Source organism: Callithrix jacchus, chromosome 2 (assembly GCF_049354715.1).
Source record: "Callithrix jacchus isolate 240 chromosome 2, calJac240_pri, whole genome shotgun sequence".
Lineage (NCBI taxonomy): Eukaryota > Metazoa > Chordata > Mammalia > Primates > Cebidae > Callithrix > Callithrix jacchus.
The window spans coordinates 15,161,735-15,184,159 of record NC_133503.1 but is presented as its reverse complement, the minus strand read 5'-3'; the positions used below and the strand labels follow the sequence as shown (position 1 = coordinate 15,184,159).

The following is a 22,425-nucleotide window of genomic DNA, read 5'->3' as shown; positions in this document are numbered from 1 at the left end:
AAAAATACAAAAATTAACTAGGCGAGGTGGCGCATGACCTGTAATCCCAGCTACTTGGGAGGCTGAGGCAGGAGAATTGCTTAAACTGGAAGGCGGAGGTTGCAGTGAGCCAAGATAGCACTATTGCAATCCAGCCTGAGGGACAAGAGTAAAACTGTCTCAACAACAAACAAACAAAACTTTTTTTTTTTTTTTTTTTTTGATACAGAGTCTTGCTTTGTTACCAGGCTGGAGTGCAATGGCGCAATCTCGGCTCACTGCAACCTCCGCCTCCAGGGTTCAAGAGATTCCTCTGCCTCAGCCTCCTAAGTAGCTGGGATTACAGGCATGCGCCACCACACCTGGCTAATTTTTGTATTTTTAGTAGACACTGGGTTTCACCATGTTGACCAGGATGGTCTCAATCTCTTGACCTCGCAATCTGCCCACCTTGGCCTCCCAAAGTGCTAGGATTACAGGCGTGAGCCACTGTACCCGGCCACAAAAAAACTTCTATCTGGGGGCCAGGCAGGGTGGCTCATGCACTTTGGGAGATGGAGGCAGGTGGATTGGTTGAGTCCAGGAGTTTGAGATCAGCCTGGGCAATATAGGGAAATAAAGACATTAGCCAGGTGTGGTGGTGTGCATCTGTAGTCCCAGCTATTCTGGAGGCTGAGGAAGGAGTATGGCTTGAGCCCAGGAGGTGGAGTTTGCAGTGAGCTCTAATCGTGCCACTGCATTCCAGCCTGGGCTGCAGAGTGAGACTTTCTTTCAACAAGCAAACAAAAACGCCAAAACTCTGTGAGTGCAGTTGCATCTGTTATGGGCTAAGATGTGAGACTTCTAAACTAATCTTGTGCTAAAGTTCACTAGGTAACAAACACAATGAAGGCACTGTGTGACCCAGATGGGAACACTGAAAGGAAGAGATGCCACTGGACTTAGAACAGAAACTGTCACTTGGACTTCGGGACGGTTTTATGGGGTTTTGCAAACTATAAAATGTATCATGTGGCCAGGCGTGGTGGCTCATGCCTGTAATCCCAGCACTTTGGGAGGCCGAGGTGGATGAATGACCTGAGGTCAGGAGTTTGAGAGCAGCTTGACCAATATGGTGAAATCCTATCTCTACTAAAAATGCAAAAATTAGCCAGGCAAGGTGGTGGGCACCTGTAGTGGCAGCTACTTGGGAAGCTGAGACAGGACAAGCGCTTGAACCCAGTAGGCAGAGGTTGCAGTGAGCCAAGATTGTGCCACTGCACTCCAGCCTGGGCAAGACTCCGTCTCAAAACAAACAAAAAAACACATATCGTGCTTGGGAACCAAAAGGTTATGTGACCCTGATGTTAGAGGGCAAATAACACATCACTCCCAAGTTTCTGGCAATGGAAGCAGATGCCTCCTTCCTGAACAGATTTACAGTATTTGGCTTATGTGATTTGCTAACTGGGTTTCATGTCCAATACAGGAGACACATTCATGACTTTATAATTACTGCCATTATGTATTCGGCTTTCCAAGTATGTCTGTTGGTTTTTTATTGAAACTTGAATGTAGTCACCTTAATTTTGCAGATCATCTTTTGTCTTAGAACTTCCCTCTGTGCCTTCAGATGAATGAGATCGTTTCACCCTCTGCTGCCAGAGGGTCATTTGAGGAGCTGGAAAGAGCAGAGGCTTGACGTTTAACACCCCGGCAGCTCGGTGGTGTGGTTAAGAGCTGGAAAAGACAGAGATTAACAAACCACCGTAAAACCCACAAGTGGGCAGGCATGGTGGCTCACGCTTGTAATCCCAGCACTTTGGAAGGCTGAGGTGGGTGGATTACCTGAGGTCAGGAGTTCGAGACCAGCCTGGCCAACAAGGTGAAAGCCTGTCTCTACTAAAAATACAAAAATTAGCCGGGTGTCAGGGCATGTGCCTATAATCCCAGCTACCCATGAGTCTAAGGGAGGTGAATTACTGGAACCCAGAGGACAGAGGCTGCAGTGAGCCAAGACTGTGCTATTGTACTCCAGCCTGGGCAAACAAAGCAAGACTCCATCTCAAAAAAAAAAAAAAAAAAGAAAAAGCTCATGCCTATAATCCCAGCACTTTGGGAGGCCAAAGTGGGCAGATCACCTGAGGTCAGGAGTTCATGACCAGCCTGGCCAAAAAATACAAAAAAATAGCCAGGCAGAGTGGTGGGTGCCTGTAATCCCAGCTACTCAGGTGGCTGAGGCAGGAGAATCGCTTGAGCCCGGGAGGTAGAGGTTGCAGTGAGCTGAGATTGTGCCATTGCAGTCGAATGAGACTCCATCTAAAAAAAAAAAAAAAAACCCACAGGTATCTCAGATGGCCCAATTTGATTGCTGAGGTTGGAATTTGATCAAAGGACCAGGTTCATATTGTACGCAAACCTTCAAGCAGATATGCAGTCACAGTTAATGCTCCTTCATGGAAATAATGTTCTGGTTATGACCAACCTGCTCCTTTAGAACTCTTTGAGAATGGTCAGTTCCTGGTCTGTAGCAACATCAAAGGGTAGTGCCAGCTGGGCGTGGTGGCTCACAGCACTTTGGGAAGACAAGGTAGGTGGATCACATGTCAGGAGTTCAAATTCTAACATCGCGAAACTCCGTCTCTACTAAAAATACAAAAATTAGCTAGGCATGGTAATCCCAGCCTAGCCAACATGGCAAAACCTGTCTATACTAAAATATAAAAAATTAGCTGGGCGTGGTGGCGTGTACCCGTGGTCCCAGCTACTTAGGAGGCTGCGGCAGGAGAATCACTTGAACCTGGGAGGAGGAGGTTACAGTGAGCCAAGATCGCACCACTTCACTCCAGCCTGAGTGACAGAGTGAGACTCTGTTTAAAAAAAAAAAAAATCTTATTGACATGTTACCTGCTATTGTGTCTTACAAATGTTGTTAACATAAACAAGATTTTTTACTCCAGTGCCCTATAAGTTGTGATGGGGGTTACAGCCCAATAAACCCATCATAAGTTGAAAACATCAAGTTGAAAAATGCATGTAATACACCTAACCTAACATTATAGCTTAGCCTGGTGGTAGCCTGCAGTTGGCAAAATCATCTGCTACCACAGTACGCTGCAGAGTATCAGCTGTGTATGTTGTGATGCTGCGGCTGACCTGGGAGCTCGCTCCACCTGCCCAACATTGCTAGAAAGCATCCTACTGTATATTCCTAGCCCAGGGAAAGATCATGATTCAAAATTCAAAAAGGGACACTTGCCACTGAATGCATATCACTTTTGCACCATCATAGAGTCAAAACCGTCAAAGGTGAACCGTCATAAATTGGAGATCTGCTTTAAGAGTGCTTAGCACTAGCTCTGGTACACTGAATAACGGATCCTCAAAGATGCCCCCCAAGTCCAAATCCTCAGAACCTGTGAATGGTCATGGTACAGTTTGGCTGTGACCCCACCCAAATCTCATCTTGAACTGTAACTCCCACAGTCCCCATGTGTCATGGTAGCAACCAGTGGGAAGTGATTGAATTATAGGGGTGAGTCTTTCCTGGGCTGTTCTCATGATAGTGAATGAGTCCCACAAGATTTGATAATCTTAAAAATGAAGTTTTTCTGCACAAGCTCTCTGCCTGTGGCCATCCACGTAAGATGAGATTTGCTCCTCCTTGCCTTCCGCCATGATTGTGAGGCCTCCCTGGCCATGTGGAGCTGCAAGTCCAAGAAACATCTTTCTTCTGTATGTTGCCCAGTCTTGAGTGTGCCTTTATCAGCAGTGTGAAAACGGACTAATACAGTTCACCTTATATAGCAAAAAAAGCCTCTAGTCATTTTATACTTAACATGATCACATGTTCACAAGTGATCACATGATCATTTTATACTTAACATTTTTAGGAACTGCTAAACTGGTTTTTTTTTTCTCATTTTCTATTTCTTGGAAGAGTTTTTGAAGAATTAGATATTTAAATTTAAATATCTGATGGAATTCACTAGTGAAACCATGTGGGCCTGAGCCTTGTTTTTGGGTTGTTTAAAAATTCGTAATGCAAGGTGGGGTGTGGTGGCTCACACCTGTGATCCTAGGACTTTGGGAGACCGAGGCAGGCAGATCACAAGGTTAGGAGTTCAAGACCAGCCTGACCAACATGGTGAAACCTTGTCTCTACTAAAAACACAAAAATTAGTTGGGCGTGGTGGCACATGCCTGTAATCCCAGCTACTCAGGAGCCTGAGGCAGGAGAATTGCTTGAACCCGGGAAGTGGAGGTTGCAGTGAGCTGAGATTGTGCCACTACACTCCAGCCTGGGTAACAGGGTGAGACTCTGTCTTGCAAAAATAAAAATAAAAAAATTAGTAATGCAGCCAGGCACCGTGACTCACACGTGTAATCCCCGCACTTTGGAAGGAGAGGAGGGCAGATCATGAGGTCAGGAGTCCAAGTGTAGCCTGGCCAACATAGTAAAACCCTATCTCTATTAAAAATACAAAAAATTAGCTGAATGTGATGGTGGGTATCAGTAGTCCCGGCTACTCGGGAGGCTGAGGCAGGAGAATTGCTTGAACCCAGGGAGGTGAAGGTGGCAGTGAGCCAAGATCGCACCACTGCACTCCAGCTGGATGACAGTGTGAGACTCTGTCTCAAAAAAAAAAAAAAAAAATTAGTAATGCAATTGTTTTACTTGGTGTAGGTCTTTCAATTTCTGTTTCAGAATGTTATTTCTTTATAGCTTCTATTCCTGCATCTCTTTAATCACTTACAATATTATTTTATGGCCAGGTGTGGTGGCACATGCCTGTAATCCCAGCTACTTGGGACGCTGGGGTGGGAGAATTGCTTGAACTGGGGAGGTGCAGTGTGCCGAGATCATGCCATTGCACTCCAGCCTGGGCAACAAGAGTGAAACTCCATCTCAAAAATAAAAATTATTTTATAGTCTCTACCAGGATAGTTCTGTGTGGTTTTGTTCGCTTTGTTTTGTTTTATTTGGTTTGGTTTGGTTGTTTTTATTTACTCAGCCCCTGTTGTGTCTGCTGATTCCCTATCATAGTGGATTTTTTTTCCTTATTTGTTTTGGTAATTTTTTTTATTACAGAGTCATTTTTGGGGTGGGCAGGGGGAGAACCTATTTTTTGTTTGTTTGTTTTAACATGAATAATGGAAGCACTGTGGTTTGTACCTTTTTTTTTTTTTTAGATGAAATCTCATTCTGTCTCGCAGGCTGGAGTGCAGTGGTACAATCTTGGCTCACTGTAACCTCCGCCTCCCAAGTTCAAGCGATTCTCCTACTTGAACCTCCCGAGTAGCTGGAATTACAGGAGGCTGCCACTACATCCGGCTCATTTTTGTATTTTTAATAAAGATGGAATTTCACCGTATTGCTCAGGTTGGTCTTGAACTCCTGACCTCAAGTGATCCGCCTGCTTCAGCCTCCCAAAGTGCTGGGATTATAAGCATAAGCCACTGCGGCCGGCCAAGAACCATTTTTCCTGTAAGAATCCTCCTCCAGAAAAGTTTTACATTTGTCTCTACCAAGCACTCCAAGGAGTTCTTCAGGAGATTCAGCTTCTGAACCTGCTCCTTGTCACAGGCTTGGTGGGATAATTTCTCTTAGGATATTGTTTTTTTTCTAAGCAGTTAAGTCAAGATCCCTGGTCCTCCACCGAGGCCAATAAATTTTTTCTTTTTAAAAGTTTTTTGAGCTGGGTGCCGTGGCTCACACCTGTAATCCCAGCACTTTGGGAGGCTGAGGCAGGTGGATCACGAGGTCAAGAGATCGAGACCATCCTGGTCAACATGTGAAACCCTGTCTCACTAAAAATACAAAAATTAGCCGGGCATGGTGGTGCATGCCTGTATTTCCAGCTACTCAGGAGGCTGAGGCAGGAGAATCGCTTGAACCCAGGAGGCGGAAGTTGCGGTGAGCCAAGATTGCGCCACTGCACTGCAGCCTGGGTAACAGGAGCGAAACTCCGTCTCAAAAAAATAAAAATTTTTTGGAGACGGTCTCACAAAAATAAAAATTTTTTGGAGACGGTCTCACTCTGTTGCTCAGGCTGGATGGAGCATGGTGGTGCAATCATAGCTCACTGCAGCCTTAGTCTCCCACGCTCAAGCAATCCTCCCGCTTTAGCCTCTCAGGTAGCTGAGACTACAGGTGCACGCCACCACACCTGCATAATTTTCTTGATGTTTAGTAGAGACAAAGTCTCCCTATGGTACCCAGGCAGGTCTCAAACTCCTGAGCTCAAGCAACCTTCCCATCTCAGCCTCCCACAGTCCTGGGATTATAGGCATGAGTCATTTTGCCCATCTCCAATAAGTATTTTCTTTTTCTTTCTTTCTTTTTTTTGAGACAGAGTCTCACTCTGTCTCCCAGGCTGGAATGCAATGGCTCAATCTCAGCTCACTGCAACCTCTGCCTCCTGGGTTCAAGTGATTCTCCTGCCTCAGCCTCCTGAGTAGCTGGGATTACAGGTGCACACCACCAAGCTCAACTAATTTTTGTATTTTTAGTAGAGACAGGGTGTCACCATGTTGGTCAGGTTGGTCTCGAACTCCTGACCTCAGGTGATCCACCCGTCTCAGGCTTCCTCCCAAAGTGTGACCTGACGACAGTTTTGTTACATTTTAATCCATATTTTTAGTATTTGTTACCGGAGGAACTCTGGATGTCAATGTCATCCAGAAACACGAAAGAGCCTCTGTAGTTCTCACTGGAGACTGTGTGGCGTCATAGATAACGCCCCAGGAGGCCAAGGGTTAGGTTTCAGTTTGTTGCTACCAGCCTGTACTATCAGAAAAGGCATTTTCCACTTCTTGGTCTCCGTGTTTACACCTCTGACATAGAGTAGTTGGTCTTCAAGTTACTTTTAGTTCTAAAATTCTGTGTATTCTTTTTTTGAGACGGAGTCTCACTCTCACCCAGGCTAGAGTACAGTGGCCTGATCTGTGGCTCACTGCAACCTCCGCCTCCCAGGTTCAAGCAATTCTCCTACAGCTAATTTTTTGGATTTTTAGTAGACAGAGTTTCACAGTGCTGGCCAGGTTGGTCTCAAACTCCCAACCTCAGGTGATCCACCCACCTTGGCTCCCAAAGTGCTGAGATTATAGCCGTGAGCCACTGTGCCCAGACTCTCTGTATTTTTTATTTTTATTTTTATTTTTTGACAATTATATTTTATGGATATTTTGGAACCCTAGTATTAAGACTATAAATATTAGCCCACATCTATAATAAATGGCTCATGTTTCTTTCTAAAGAATTGAGACCACTACATTTCCGAACTTAGGAAGTGGCCAACAGACCAAAGAAAGACGATTCTTTAGGCTCCTGTGTATTCTTTTTTAAACTTCTATCCACAGCTCTGATTCTGAAATCTCTTTCTCCAGGTGCAGGTTGGCTTCTGTGAGAAGAGGCTATTGATTTGCTCAAGGTCAAGATAACGTGAACATTCTTTACTTTTCCAAGGGTAGAAAGAGAGAGATGCTGATCTGTCACCCTGAAAACTCCTTGGTGACTTGGCTTCTCGGGGAAATGGCCCAACCGGATTTGTGGAAGTTGATCTGCCTGGCTTATCTTCATTTTTCTTGTCTTGATTTGTTTTTTCCCATGGGAAAACATTAGCAGAGAAAATTCCGGACTTTCCTTTCCTAAGCAAATTTGTTTTCTGTATTGACAGAACTCCAAATATCGACAACCGCTCCAAATGCCCTCTTAGTAAGACTTAAATCCTTGCAGGTATGCCAAGTATTTTCCCTGATCAACAAATGCACTAAGTGCTGGAACCATTTTCCCTTCACTTGGTGCTTTTTCTGAGAGGGAAGCCTTTGAAGCACTTTTACAGAATTCCATCAAAACAAAAGGTTGGTGCAAAATTAATTGTGGGGGCCAAGCAAGGTGGCTCACGCCTGTAATCCAGCACTTTTGGAGGCCGAGGCAGGCGGATCATGAGGTCACAAGTTTGAGACCAGCTTGACCAACATGGTGAAACCCCATCTCTACTAAAAATACAGAAATTAGCTGGGCATGGTGGCAGGTGCCTGTAGTCAGGAGGCTGAACAGGAGAACTGCTTGAATCCAGGAGGTGGTGAGCCGTGATCATGCCATTGCACTCCAGCCTGGGTGATAGAGTGAGTTTCTGTTTAAAAAAAAAGGAATTGTGGTTTTTGCCATTACATTTAATATATTTCTATACTAGTAACTGCTGTCACCAAAGAGAAGCCAGAAGAAAAACACCTGGATTGCTAAGCAGTTCCCCGAAAGGGACAGCAGGGGATGTCAGGGGTTGGAATGGAATGGAATATTCTTTTCCATGAGGCCTACTTGTCCTTTTTTTTCCTTTTTTTTTTTTTCTTTTTTTGAGACTGAGTCTCATTCTGTCCCCCAGGCTGGAGTGCAGTGGCACAATCTTGACTTACTACAACCTCCGCCTCTTGAGTTCAAGCAATTCTCCTGCCTCAGCCTCCCACGTAGCTGGGACTACAGGTCTACAGGTATATGCCACCATGCCTGGCTAAGTTTCCTTTTTTATATTTTTAGTTATGACACAGGGTTTTGCCATGTTGGCCTGGCTGGTCTCGAACTCATGACCTCAGGTGATCCACCCTCCTCGGCCTCCCAAAGTACTGGGATTACAGGTGTGAGCCACCGCACCTGGCCTCTACTTGTCTTTTAACACTTTCTCTCTTTCAGGAGAGCAAAGTTTGGCAACACAGGGATGCTTCTGATGGTCATTTTTGTCTGCACCCCACCTGATTACACACCTGTGGCTGTGTTCAGGTGCCAGGTACCGCCTCACCACACTGACTTCTTACTGACGTTTCTATCAGATTTGTTTCCACAACAGCTCAAGCCTCTGCCCCTTTTCACCGTTTCCTCATTGTGCCTCATCTCTGGCTTGGAAGTTTCACAAATCTATCAGTGCCGTGAACAATGAGAGAATGCAACCGTATGGCTGGGCATGGGGGCTCACGTTGCCAGGCTGAAGTCCAGCAAGGCAGTCACAGCTTATTGCAGCCTCGAACTCCTCAACTTAAGCAATCTTCCTGCCTCACCTTTCCGAGTAGCTGGGACTCCAGGCACTTGCCACTGCACCTGGCTATTTTTTTCTTTGTAGAGATGGAGTCTTGCTGTGTTGCTCAGGCTGGTCTCAGATTCCTGGGCTTGAGCCATCCTCCTGCCTCACTCTCCCAGAGCCACTGCACCCAGCCCATATCTTGCTTTCTAGGAAGTTGTGAGGAGGACAAGAAAACAGCTTCCTGGGGGAAAAAAAAGAAGAAAGAAGAAAGAAAGAAAAAAGCTTCCTGACCCTCCACCATTTCACCTTTAAGCCTTCTCAGCAGACCTTGTCCCTTTGCCTCTTTTGCTTCCTTTGTCTCTGGCCAGAATGTGTCTTTTTTGCTGCTCCTGACTGCAAGGAGCAGTCTCTGCTAAAAACACAAAAATTAGCCAGGCATAGTCGCGGGTGTCTGTAGTCCCAGCTACTCAGGAGGCTGAGGCAGGAGAATCCCTTGAACCCGGGAGGCAGAGGTTGCAGTGAACCAAGATTGCGTCACTGCACTCCAGCCTGGGCGACAGAGCAGGACTCCATCTCAAAAAAAAAAGTAAAAAGGGATAGAATATATGTGCCCCTATGTGCCTGCATACTGCCTCACCAACACTAGAGCAACTATAGATTTTAAAATCTCTGAATACAATGACTAATGCATATAATGCATCCTTTTAGTTGCGAGGGCATCTTAGCAATGAGTATTAAAATAGAAAAGTTCTTTCCACCATGAATTTGTGGTCCTATTTCTGGGCCCACAGTACTTCCCAACATTATGGCCAATTCATGCTAAAACTTTTATAGTGATCAGATACCGATGGGACATCCCAACGGGCTTAGTTGGCGAAGCCTGCCTTTCGTACTTAGCAAAGTTTGCATTGATTCTTAAGCCTTCCTGCACTTTATGGTCAATGTCAATATGTTGGGGACATATTTACAGAAATGCGTAAATTACTATTCAAGGTTTGTTTTAATAATTCATCATTATGTGCATTTGTCTAATGGAAATTTTTGTTTTATGCTGAATTTCAAGGTCCATGAGGCTGATACATCCCCTTTTAGTGAAACGGTTGCATTCTCTCTTTTTGTTTGTTTGCTTTTTGAGACAGAGCCCAGGCTGGAATGCAATGGGGTGATCTCAGCTTACTGCAACCTCTGCCTTCTGGGTTCAAGTGATTCTCCTGCCTCAGCCTCCCAAGTAGCTGGGATTACAGGCGTGCGCCACCACACCTGGCTGATTTTGCATTTTTAGTAGAGATGGGGTTTCACCATGTCAGTCAGGCTGGTCTCAAACTCCTGACCTCAAATGGTCCGCCCGCCTTGGCCTCCCAAAGTGCTGGGATTACAGGCCTGAGCCTCCGCTCCTGGCCATATGGTTGCATTCTCTCATTGTTCACGGCACTGATAGATTTGTGAAACTTCCAAGCCAGAGATGAGGCACAATGAGGAATACGGTGAAAAGTGGCAGAAGGCCTGAGCTGTTGTGGAAACAAATCTGCTAGAAATATCAGTAAGAGGCCAGTGTGGTGAGGTGGTACCTGGCACCTGAACATAGCCATAGGTGTGTAATCAGGTGGGGTGCAAACAAAAACGACCATCAGAGGCTACCCTGTGTGGCCAAACTTTGCTCTCCTGAAAGAGAAAACGTTAAAAGACAAGCAGAGGCCAGGCATGGCGGCTCACACCTGTAACACCAGCACTTTGAGAGGCCGAGGAGGGTGGACTGCTTCAGCCTGGGCAACACAGTGAAACCCTGTCTCACAAAAATTAGCTAGGTGTGGTGGTGCATGCCTGTAGTCCCAGCTACTCGGGAGGCTGAGGTGGGAGGATTCACTGAGCCCAGGAGGTTGAGGCTGCAGTAAGCCAGGATCTCACCACTGCACTCCAGCCTGAGCAACAGAGCAAGACTCTGTCTCAAAATAAATAAATAAATACATACATACATACATAATAATCATCATATATTTTTCTGACATCAAGAGCTGGTCTAATATATATACATATTTTCTGAGATGCAGTCTCACTCCGTCGCCCAGGCTGGAGTGCAGTGGTGCAATCTCAGCTCACTGCAACCTCCGCCTCCCGGGTCCAAATGATTCTCCAGCCTCAGCCTCCCAAGTAGCTGGGATTACAGGCGTGTGCCACTATGCCTGGCTAATTTTTGTATTTTTTAATAGAGATGGGGTTTCACCATGTTGGCCAGGCTGGTCTTGAACTCTAGACCCCAGGCGATCCTCCCACCTTGGCCTCCCATACTGCTGAGAATACAGACGTGAGCCATTGTGTCTGGCCAAGATTCTTTCTCTTCTAGCAGCAGCTTTCTTCTTAGCACAAAAGGAGCTGAGATTTTGGCTGTTTACTCATGGCAGAATGACAGAAAGTCATTTAGATCGTATTAGGTTTTGAAACATTTGGATATTGACACTAACAGGGGAAATACGTGGGTGTCGTGGGTGTGTGCATCTCCCCCAGCCCCCCCCCACCCCGACTCTAACTGCTGTGTGCTTGTTGAATAGACCCCTGAGTCCAGAGTCAATGGATTCTTCCTCCTTCTAGGGTAGGCACAGCAGCTGGGACAAGGAGGTGGCTTGTTTTTGAGACAGAGTTTTGCTCTTCTTGCCCAGGCTGGAGTGTAGTGGTGCAATCTCAGCTCACTGCAACCTGTGACTCCCGAGTTCAGGTGATTCTCCTGCCTCAGCCTCCTGAGTAGCTGGAATTACAGGCATGCGCCACCACACCTGGCTAATTTTGTATTTTTAGTAGAGATGGGGTTTCTCCATGTTGGTCAGGCTGGTCTGGAACTCCCAACCTCAGGTAATCCATCTGCCTTGGCCTCCCAAAGTGCTGGGATTACAGGCATGAGCTACCATGCCTGGCCAAGAGGTGGCATTTTTGCCTGGAAATGTTTCCAGGCACTCATAAACCTGACATTGGCTACAACAGGAAACCACCTTCCCAATTCGGAGCAGCTGGAGGCTGTGTGACTTTGGTGTCTGAGGTCTCCTTGGAATGGGACAGAATGCAAGGATGGTGTCCTGATCCTGGTGGGAAAACAGTAGGTCTGGGGAATTCACTTCCTGTCTCAGTGACAACATCCTCTTGTGACTTGAGGCAGGTCACATCACGGTCATGTCCCCGGTTCCCTGTGTCCTGGTCAATAGGAGTTGCAGTGGGCAGCACTCCAGATAACCTTGAGGGAGTGGTGAGAGGCCACAGTTTTCCTTGGGGACACTTCCCCAGAGATATGACTGCCATCTACCAGGTGTGACTCCAGGTGAGTGGGGGGTAGCAGCCAGGGCTGCCTGAGTGGAGGGTGAGGGAAAGTCACTGCCTGCATTGGCTGTCCCCTCCCTCCTCTTCAAGGCTGCCTTTGATCTCCAGTCAACAGAAATTGCAGCTCATGCTGAAGTCTGCTGGCCTAGTCTTTCACCCACTACTTTCAATCTGGTTGGTCAAGTCACGTGAAATTTCCACACCCCCCAAAGGTTGTGCAACTACCATGCAAATCCATTTCAAGTTTAGTTACTTTTTTTTTTTTTTTAAACAGAGTAAACTTTCTTTTTTTTTGAGGCACAGTTTCACTCTTGTTTGCATAGGTTGGAGTGCAATGGCATGATCTTGGCTCACCACAACCTCTGCTTCCCGGGTTCAAGCAATTCTCCTGCCTTGGCCTCCTGAGTAGCTGGGATTACAGGTGCCCGCCATCACACCCAGTTAATTTTTGTATTTTTAGTAGAGACCGTTTTGGTAAGGCTGGTCTCAAACTCCTGACCTTGTGATCCATCCACCTCGGTCTCCCAAAGTGTTAGGATTACAGGCATGAGGCACTGCACCCAACCAGAGTGAACTTACTCCCCTCCCCTCCCCTCCCCTCCCCTCCTCTCCCCTCCTCTCTTCTCTTCTTCCTTTCTTTCTTTTTTGAGACAGAGTCTTGCTCTGTTGCCCAGGCTGGAGTGCAGTGGCACGACATCTGCTCCCTGCAACCTTTGCCTCCTGGGTTTAAGACATTCTCTTGCCTCAGCCTCCCAAGTATCTGGGATTACAGGCGCCTGCCACAATGCCCAGATACGTTTTTTGGTATTTTTAGTAGAGATGGGGTTTCACCATGTTGACCAGCTGGTCTCGAACCCCTGACCTCAGGTGATCTGCCCACTTTGGCCTCTCAAACTGCTGGGATTACAGGTGTGAGCCGCTGCACCTGGCCAACAGAGTAAACTTTCTTGAATGAACTTTCTTACTATTTGATTTATTTAATTACTTTATTTTATGACAGATGCGGTCTTACTCTGTTGCCCAGGCTGGAGTACAACGGCACCATCATAACTCCCCGCATCTTTGAACTCCTGGGCCCAAGTGATCCTCCTGAGTAGCTGGAACCACAGGTGCACACCACCACTCCTGACTCATTTATTTCTGCTGGCTTATTTATCTCTCTGCCTCACAATAGTAGAGAAATGCCTGAGCCACAGATAGACCAGGTGACCAAGGAAGCCTGGAAGAAACCCGGGGCCACCCATGCCCCCAGGCTACCATTTGGATACAGCTGCTTTGGAGGAATCCCGGGTCAGGCTGCTGGAATTCCGAGACCTCAGTGTCCTGAGCGAGGCTTTACAAGTTAGCTTTGCCTGCCTTTCCCATGCAACACCTCTTCACTGGTCTTTTGAAATCATTGCTCTTGGACTGATTTTGCTGCCTCTGCCACCAGAAGGTAAGCAAACCCTTCTGTCACTTTCTTTGTTTTGAGACAGAGTCTTGCTGTGACACTAGGCTGGAGTGCAGTGGCATGATCTTGGCTCACTGCAACCTCCGCCTCCTGGGTTCAAATGATTCTGTATTTGTGACTACGGATGCGTGCCACCATGCCTAGCTAATTTTTTTATTTTTAGTAGAGATGGGGTTTCACTATTTGACCAGGATGGTCTTGATCTCCTGACCTCGTGATCTGCCTGCCTTGGCCTCCCAAAGTGCTGGGATTACAGGTGTGAGCCACCGTGCCAAGCCCCTTCTATCATTTTCTTGCTGTGTGTCCTAGTAAGATGCTTCTCCACATTGAGCCTTTTCTCCTGCTCATTTGCAAAATGGGAATGAGATGCTGTGAGTTTTACCCGTGTGGTATAGACGGAGTCTGCTGCAGGGTACCGAGTGTGGGTTTGGGGGTCTGAGATGTACCTTCATCAGCAGCCTTTATATCAGCAGCCACACCTCCTCTGTAGGGTTTCACCCTAGTTTAGCTCTCTGAGGACCGGGTCACTCCTGGAGCCACATCCTTGTCTGCCAGGGTGGGTGGGGACATGACTCACCATGACCAGAGACTCACCCTGGAATCACTTGGATCAGGAAGCCCAGGACAGATATGACGTCATCAGCAAATACAAGCAGTCACAGACACAGGGGCAGCTCTGTTTGTCTTGGAGATAAACTTCACCACCCGGGCTGGGCTTTGCAGAAAAGGTGAAGGACACCAGGCTCATGGATGTTCATTCCGTATGATGACGTGTCTGTGGAAGGACCAGAGACTCTCAGGGTGGGAAAATGGCTGGGGATTGTTCTGTAGCCAGGGAAGGTGTGTCCTTGACTACTGCAGGGAAAGGCTGCCCCTACTTTGAGGTTGTGCTTTTATCTCCTCCAGGTCTCTATCTTTTATAATCCAACCAGAGGATTCCCCTAATACTCTACTTCCTGTTACTGTATGTCTCAGCTAAAAGACAGACCCTACTGGCCAGGTGTGGTGGCTCACGCCTGTAATTCCAACACTTGGGGAGGCTGAAGTGAGGGGATCACTTGAGGTCAGGCATTCGAGACCAGCCCGGCCAACATGGTGAAACTCAGTCTCTATTAAAAATATAAAAATTAGCTGGGTGTGGTGGTGCATGCCTGTAATCCCAGCTACTCAGGAGGCTGAGGCAGGAGAATTGCACCATTACCCTTCAGCCTGGGTAACAGAGCGAGACTCTGTCTCAAAAAAAAAAAAAAAAAAAAAAGATATATCCTACCCCAGGAGGGTAGGGGATGGTGTTTAACCCAAGCTCTGTGCCTGCCTCCCTCACTGCACAAAAACCTTAAACTAGTCTCCCCTGTGTAAACCCAGGGTCCCCACTGGGCCCTGAATTTTGTCATTTTCTTCAGGGTCATGTAACCCTTGGTTATACAACAAGAGAGGCGTCAGGATTTCCTTTTGGGGTCATGAAAAAGTTTTGAACTGGTGAGAAATGAGGACTACACAACATTGTGAATGTGTTGAATTTCCCTGAATTTTATTTTACTGATTTACGTATCTATCTATCTATTTATTTTTTGAGACAGAGTCTCACTCTGTTGCCCAGGTTGGAGTGCAGAGGTGCCATCATAGCTCACTGCAACCTCAACCTCCTGGGCTCAAGTGATCCTCCTGCCTCAGCCTCCTAAGTAGCTGGGACTACAGGTGCGCACCACTGCACCCAGATCATTAAACATTTTTTTTGTAGACATGAGGTCTTGTTATGTTGCCCAGGCTGGTCTTAAACTCCTAGGTTCAAACAATCCTCTCACCTCAGCCTCTCTAGTACCTAGGACCACAGGCACACACTACCGTGCCTAGATAATTTTTTGATTATCTGTAGACATGGGGTCTCACTGTGTTGCCCAGGTTGGTCTCAAATGCCTTGACTAGAGCAATCCTCCTGCCTTGGCCTCCCAATGTGCTGGGATTATAGGCGTGAGCCACCTTGCCTGGCTAAACTATACATTTTATCCTCTCTCTCCATATGTATGTGTGTGTGTGTGTGTGTGTATTTATCTTTTATTTTTTTGAGACACAGTCTCCCTGTTATCCAGATTGGAGTGCACTTGTACAGTGGTACCATCTCAGCTCACTGCAGCCTCTGCCTCCTGGGTTCAAATGATTCTCGTGCCTCAGCCTCCTGAGTATCTGAGATTACAGGCGTGTACCACCACTCCAGGCTAATTTTTTTTTTTTTTTCAGTAGAGATGGGGTTTCACCATGTTGCCTAGGTTGGTCTCAAACTCCTGGGCTCCAGTGATCCTCCTGCCTCGGCCACCCAGAGTGCTAGGATGACATATGTGAGCCACTGTGGCCGGCCAAGTTGTACATTTTAAAACTGTTTGATTTTGTGTTATATGATTTTGTGTTATATGAATTTCAGCTCAATTTCAAATGAAACAAAAAAACAAGGCAGGGCTACATAGTACCAGCAAGGGTTCTTCTCTCCTTTTCTGGGGGGTAGCATGGGAGGACCGCTGTATGCAGTGACTGAGTCTGAGGTCCAGAGCCTTAGAGACGGGGTGGTCCTGGGTCACTGTGTGGGCACAGGCCTAATCCTAGCCTGCAGAGGACAGCAACAGAACCACTCAGATGCTGGCAGCCTGTGATCTGAGCCCAAGAACCACCAAGGGGACTGTCCCAGGGTCGCTGCTGTTGGTTCGCCGGTGTGGAGTAGGGCTGGAGGCACTCCCACGTCAAGGAGGTAGAGGCCATGGATGCTGCTGAGCTCCAGGCTGTGGGCCAGCTCAGCCACCCTGTCTGGTACAGTAGCCGCCCCTTCATCCCTCCAGGGCCAGGCTGTGAGGCACAGGATTCATGACATGGGTGTGGCCTCTACCGGAGCCTGATGCAGAGGGAAAAATCCATTTTTATTAAAACAATTTGATACAAGGCATATGGATCTATTTTTATTTTAAAATGTGTTATTTTGGTCAGTCATGGTGGCTCATGCGTGTAATCCCAGCACTTTGGGAGGCCAAGGTGGGTGGATCACCTGAGGTCAGGAGTTCAAGACCAGCCTGACCAACATGGAGAAATCCCATCTCAACTAAAAATACAAAATTAGCCGGGCATGGTGGTGGGTGCCTGTAGTCTCAGCTACTCGGGAGGCCGAGGCAGGAGAATTGCTTGAGCCTGGGAGATGGAGGTTGCAGTGAGATCATGCTATTGCACTCCAGCCTGGGCAATAAGAGCAAAACTCTGTCTCAAAAACAAAACAAAATAAAATAAAATGTGATATTTTATCATGAATTTTTTTTACATTAATATTTTCTGAGATGGGGTCTCACTATGTTGCCCAGGCTGGAGTGCAGTGGTGCGATCACAGCTCACTGCAGCTCCAAACTCCTGGGCTCAAGCAATCCTCCTGTCTCAGCTTCCTGAGTAGCCAGGTCTGTAGGCACACACCACCACACCCAGCATTTTTTTTTTTAAGAGGTGGGTCTCACTATGTTGTCCAGGCTGGTCTTGAACTCCTGGCTTCAAGTGATCCTCCCACCTCTGCCTCCCAAAGTGCTGAGGTTACAGGCATGAGCCACCACTGGCCTTTGCATTAATGTTGATTTTTTTAAATGTGGTAGCTCATGCCTGTAGCCTCAGTGCTTTAAAAGGCTGAGACAGGAGGACTGCTTGAGCCCAGGAGTTTTAGACCAGCCTGGGCAACATGAGACTCCCTACTCTACAAAAAAATGTAAAAAATTAGCTGGGCTTCTGGCATGTGCCTGTGGTCCCAACTACTTGGGAGCCTGAGGTGGGAGGGTCGCTTGAGCCCAGGAGGTGGAGGCTGTAGTGAGCTATGATCATGCCACTGCGAGTTAGCCTGGGTGACAGAGCCTGACCTCATCTCTAATGAAGACAAAAAGCTGCACTCAGATCCTTTTTTTCTTTTTTTTTGAGACTAAGTCTCACTCTGGAGGGCAGTGGTGCGATCTCGGCTCACTGTAACCTCCACCTCCTGGGTTCAAGCAGTTCTCCTGCCTCAGCCACTTGAGTAGCTAGGATTAAAAGTGTGTGCCACCACGCCCAGCTAATTTTTATAGTGAAAATTATAAAACCTCATCTCTACTAATAGAGATGAGGTTTCACCATGTTGGCCAGGCTGGTCTCAAACTCCTGGCCTCAAGCAGTCCACCAGCCTTGGCCTCCCAAAGTGCTAAGATTACAGGTGTGAGCCACTATGCCTGGCCAAGATCTCTTGATTACTGAGTGGTTTGGTATTCCTTTAAATTGTGTGCTGAGGGGCTGGGTGCTGTGGCTCATGCTTGTAATCCCAGCAATTTGGGAGGCCAAGGCCGGTGGATCATTTGAGGTCAGGAGTTCAAGACCAGCTGGCCAACATGGTGAAACCCTGTTTCTACTGAAAATACAAAAATTAGCTGGGCGCGGTGACAGGCGCCTGTAGTCCGAGCTACTTGGGAGGCTAAGGCAGGAGACGTGGTTGAACCTGGGAGGCGGAGGTTGATGTGAGCCAAGATTGTGCCACTACTGAACTCCAGCCTGGGGCCTGGGAGACAGAACGAGACACTGTCTCAAAATAAATTAAATAATAAATAAATAGTGTGCTGAGTCAATTGCTCCCTCTCCACACCTGTCCCGTCTTATTCTTCCTGAGTGTGGTAGATGAGAGTTGTGGATAGATGAAAGGAGAGGATGGCGACAGGCAGCAGCCCTGGAATTCCACCCTCCCCTGCAGGGAAGGATAATGGGACTGCCTTGCCCTATGGTGTGCACAGAATTGGAGTCCCACTAGTGGTAGCCTGGGACCCGGGAGAGGCAGGTGTGTGGGGAGCTGCGCTGACTGCCCACTGCGTCCACTAGATGGCGTGCTGGCTGCACAGGTGAGCACGTAGCACCTTTCCTGGATGAGCACAGCTTTTGGGTATTACCTGGCAGTATAGACAGCACCTGTTAGTTGATCCCTGCACCAGGCCTGCTGCATAGACAAGGAGACTGAGGCAGGAACAGGTGAAATGACTCAACTGTTATTTTTTTTTTTTTGAGACAGTCTTACTCTGTTGCCCAGGCTAGGGTACAGTAAGTAGCACAATCACAGCTCACCACGGACTCAACCTCCTGGGCTCAAGCAATCCTCCCACCTTGGCCTCTCAAATAGGTGGGATCACAGGTGTGCACCATCATATCCAACTTTTTTTTTTGAGACGAAGTCTAACTCTGTTGCCCAGGCTGGAGTGCAGTGGCACGATCTCAGCTCATGACAACCTCTGCTCCCAGGTTCAGGTGATTCTCCTGCCTCAGCCTCCCGAGTAGCTGGGATTATAGGCACGTGCCACCACACCCGGCTAATTTTTGTATTTTTAGTAGAGATGGGGTTTCACCATGTTGGTCTTGAACTCCTGACTTCAGGTAATCCACCTGCCTCGGCCTCCCAAAGTGCTGGGATTACAGGCGTGAGGCACCGTGCCTGGCCTAAGCACTTTCTCTTTTTTAAAAAAACAGTTGCTCAGGCTGGTGCAGTGGCATGATCCCAGCTCACTGCAACCTCTGTCTCCTGGTTTGAGTGATTCTCGTGCCTCAGTCTCCCAAGTAGCTGGGATTACAGGCGTGCATTCCCCGGCTAATTTTTGTATTTTTAGTAGAGACGAGGTTTCACCATTTTGGCCAGGCTGGTCTTGAACTCCTGGCCTCAAGTGAACCACCCACCTCGGCCTCCCAAATTGGATCACTTGTTTCTGATCTGTTTTAGAGGTACCTTTGAAAGTCTGGTGGAAGTTACAAGACCCCTTCTTAAACGTTTTTTTGAGGCTGGGTGCCGTGGCTCACGCCTGTAACTGCAGCACTTTGGAAGGTCAAGGTGGGCGGATCACCTGAGATCAGGAGTTTTAGACCAGCCTGACCAACATGGTGAAACCCTGTCTCTACTAAAAATACAAAATTAGCCGGACATGGTGGTGCGTGCCTGTAATCCCAGCTATTTGGGAGGCTGAGGCAGGAGAATCGCTTAAACCTGAAAGGTGGAGGTTGTGGAGCTGAGATAGTGCCATTGCACTCCAGCTTAGGCAACAAAAGCGAAACTCTGTCTCAAAAAAAAAAAAAAAAAAAAAAAAAAAACCCAAATTTTTTTGAAACCAATTTCATGGGCTTCAAGTACACCACAGGAATAGATTAAGAACATTTGGTCCTACGCATTTGCAGTGTATGTTTAATTTGGGGTTTGGCCAGAGGCAGTGGCTCGGGCCTTTAATCCCAGCACTTTGGGAAGCTGAGGTGGTAGAATCACTTGAATGCAGGAGTTTGACAGCAGCCTGGGCAACATAGCAAGACCCCATCTCTAACGACAACAACAAAAACAACTCAAAAATTAGCTGGTGTGGTTGTGTTTGCCTGTAGTCCCAGCTACTCAGGAGACTGAGAGGGGAGGATCCATTGAGCCCAAGAGGCCGAGGTTCCAGTGAGCCATGATCACACCACTACACTCCAGCCCGGGTGACAGAGTGAGACCTTGCCTCAAAAAGAAAAAAAAATGGGGGTTTATATCAGCTCTTAACTTTTGATTCCAGATGCGAATATAATGATGAAATCCAATTACTTACTAAAAAAAAAAGTTTTCTGAGCATCTACTATGTGCTAGACACTGTTCTAGGTGCTGGGGATACTTGTTTTGTGGAGTCTACCTTTCAGGGGGGAAGACAAGTAATAAAAATAGATGAATTAGAGTAGTTATTAGTGCTGTTCTCTGAATATTTTGAATTCTCCCCCTTCTGGGTACGTGGTAGGATTTTTTATTTTTCTTTATTTATTAGAATTTTTTTTTTTTTGGCTGGGCATGGTGGCTCAGCTCATGACTGTAATCCCAGCAATTTGGGAGGCCAAGGCGGGCGGGTCACTTGAGGTCAGGAGTTGGAGACCAGCCTGGTCAATATGGTGAAACCTTGTCTACTAAAAATACAAAAAAAAAAAAAAAAATTAGCCAGGTGTGGTGGTGGGCGCCTGTAATCCCAGCTACGTGGGAGGGTGAGGCAGGAGAATTGCTTCTGTCGGGACTCCAAGTCCAAGCCTGGCCATCATAGCCTTGGTGACCTGCACATACACCTCCAGGTGGTCTCCAGGAGCCAGAAAGTCTGAAATAACTGGATGGCCATAGAGAGAAGTGAAACAACTTGCTCCTGCCTCAACTGATTGCTCTCCCCCTGCGACATTCGGCCACTGTTCCAGCTCAGCCTTGCAAAATTTCCTCCCTAGATATTAGGTTTCTCAAAACCCCCACCTGGTAACTATGTAATTTACCGCAGCCTCCCCCTGCTTGCAACCGATAACCCCCACCCTTATGACCATGCCTGTTTGTAATAGATAACCCCTACCCTTGTGATCATGCAGCCTGCGAAGCCCTTCCCCTCCCCAAGATAGATTACCACCTTTAACTGACCACTTGCCCATTGGTATATAACCAATACCCTTTCCTACTTTCCTTGCCTAACTCCTTTCTCAGACTTGGCTTGATTGCACCCGGGCACGAAATAAAACGACCTCGTTTGCCCACATACCTGCCTGGTGATCTCTTTAGGCGAGTGATGTGCTTAACAGCTTGAACCTGGGAAGCGGAGGTTGCACTGAGCCAAGATCGCACCATTGAACTCCAGCCTGGGCGTCGCAGCAAGACTTCATCTCAAAACAAAACAAACGAAAAAAACAATTTTTTAAAAACAATTTTAGTAGAGGTGAGGCCTTGCTATGTTGCTCAGGCTAGCCTTGAATTCCCGAGCCCAAGCAATCCAACTACCTTGGCCTCCCAAAGTTCTGGGATTACAGGTGTGAGCCACCAAGCCCAGCCACGATGCGATTTTACTTCCTGCTTCCCTTCCGGTTAGCTGAAATCATGTGATCAGTTCTGGCCAATGAATTGTGAGGAGTGACGCGATACTTCCAGGCAGAGTGTTTGATTGCTGGCATGAGGCCCCACAGAGCTTCCCCTCTACCCCATACATGAATACTGGAAATATTCAAAATGAAACCTGTTTGATTAGCTTAGGTCCCTGAGTCATGTAGCATGAGTGAGAAAAAAACATTTTTTTACATCACTGAGATTTTGGGGGTTTGCTGTGTATGTTATGGCAGTATAACCTGGCCTGTTCTAATACAATAATAGTAATATCATAGAATTATATAGATTGCTAGAAGGAGGTTAGAGCAATGGAGAAAAAATGTTCAGCAGTATCAGTGGTATTGCTGGGGGCCAGGTGTGGTGGCTCATGCCTGTAATTCCAGCACTTTGGGAGGCTGAGGCAGGAGGATTTCTTGTGCCCAGGAATTCAAGACTGGCCTGAACATAGTGAGGCCCCATCTCTACCAACCCCAAAAATAACCAGGCATGGTGGTGTGCACCTGTGGTCCCAGCTACTTAGGAGTCTGAGGTAGGAGGATGGCTTGATCAGGAAGGTTGAGGCTACAGCGAGCTGGAGCCACTACACTGCAGCCTGGGCAACAGAGCAAGACCCTGTATCAAAAAAAATAAACAAATAAAAGAAAAGAAGGGCAGGAAGATGGAATGTTGAGGATGTGATTAAGGTAGGCTTCCTTGAGAAAGTGATATTTGAAAAGGAAGTAAACAGGAGGCTGAGGTGGACAGATCACCTGAGGTTCAGAGTTCAAGACAAGCCTGACCAACATGGAGAAATGCTGTCTCTACTAAAAATACAAAAAATC

At 47.1% G+C, this 22,425-nt stretch overlaps 1 long non-coding RNA gene across 3 annotated transcripts; it reads right to left on the bottom strand.

Moving 5' to 3' along the window:
* Positions 1-806: 806 nt before the first annotated feature.
* On the bottom strand, positions 807-21,573 carry LOC118149767 (uncharacterized). 3 transcript variants are annotated; one of them, XR_008478137.2, is made up of 4 exons: positions 21,503-21,573; positions 21,267-21,387; positions 14,323-14,503; positions 807-2,277 (listed from the first exon to the last, which is right to left on the bottom strand). It is a non-coding gene; the product is annotated as an uncharacterized LOC118149767 (long non-coding RNA). The 3 variants fall into 3 exon arrangements; XR_004737483.3 differs by having other exon boundaries at positions 807-1,698; XR_004737484.3 differs by lacking the exon at positions 807-2,277 and adding an exon at positions 7,090-9,216.
* Positions 21,574-22,425: the final 852 nt, after the last annotated feature.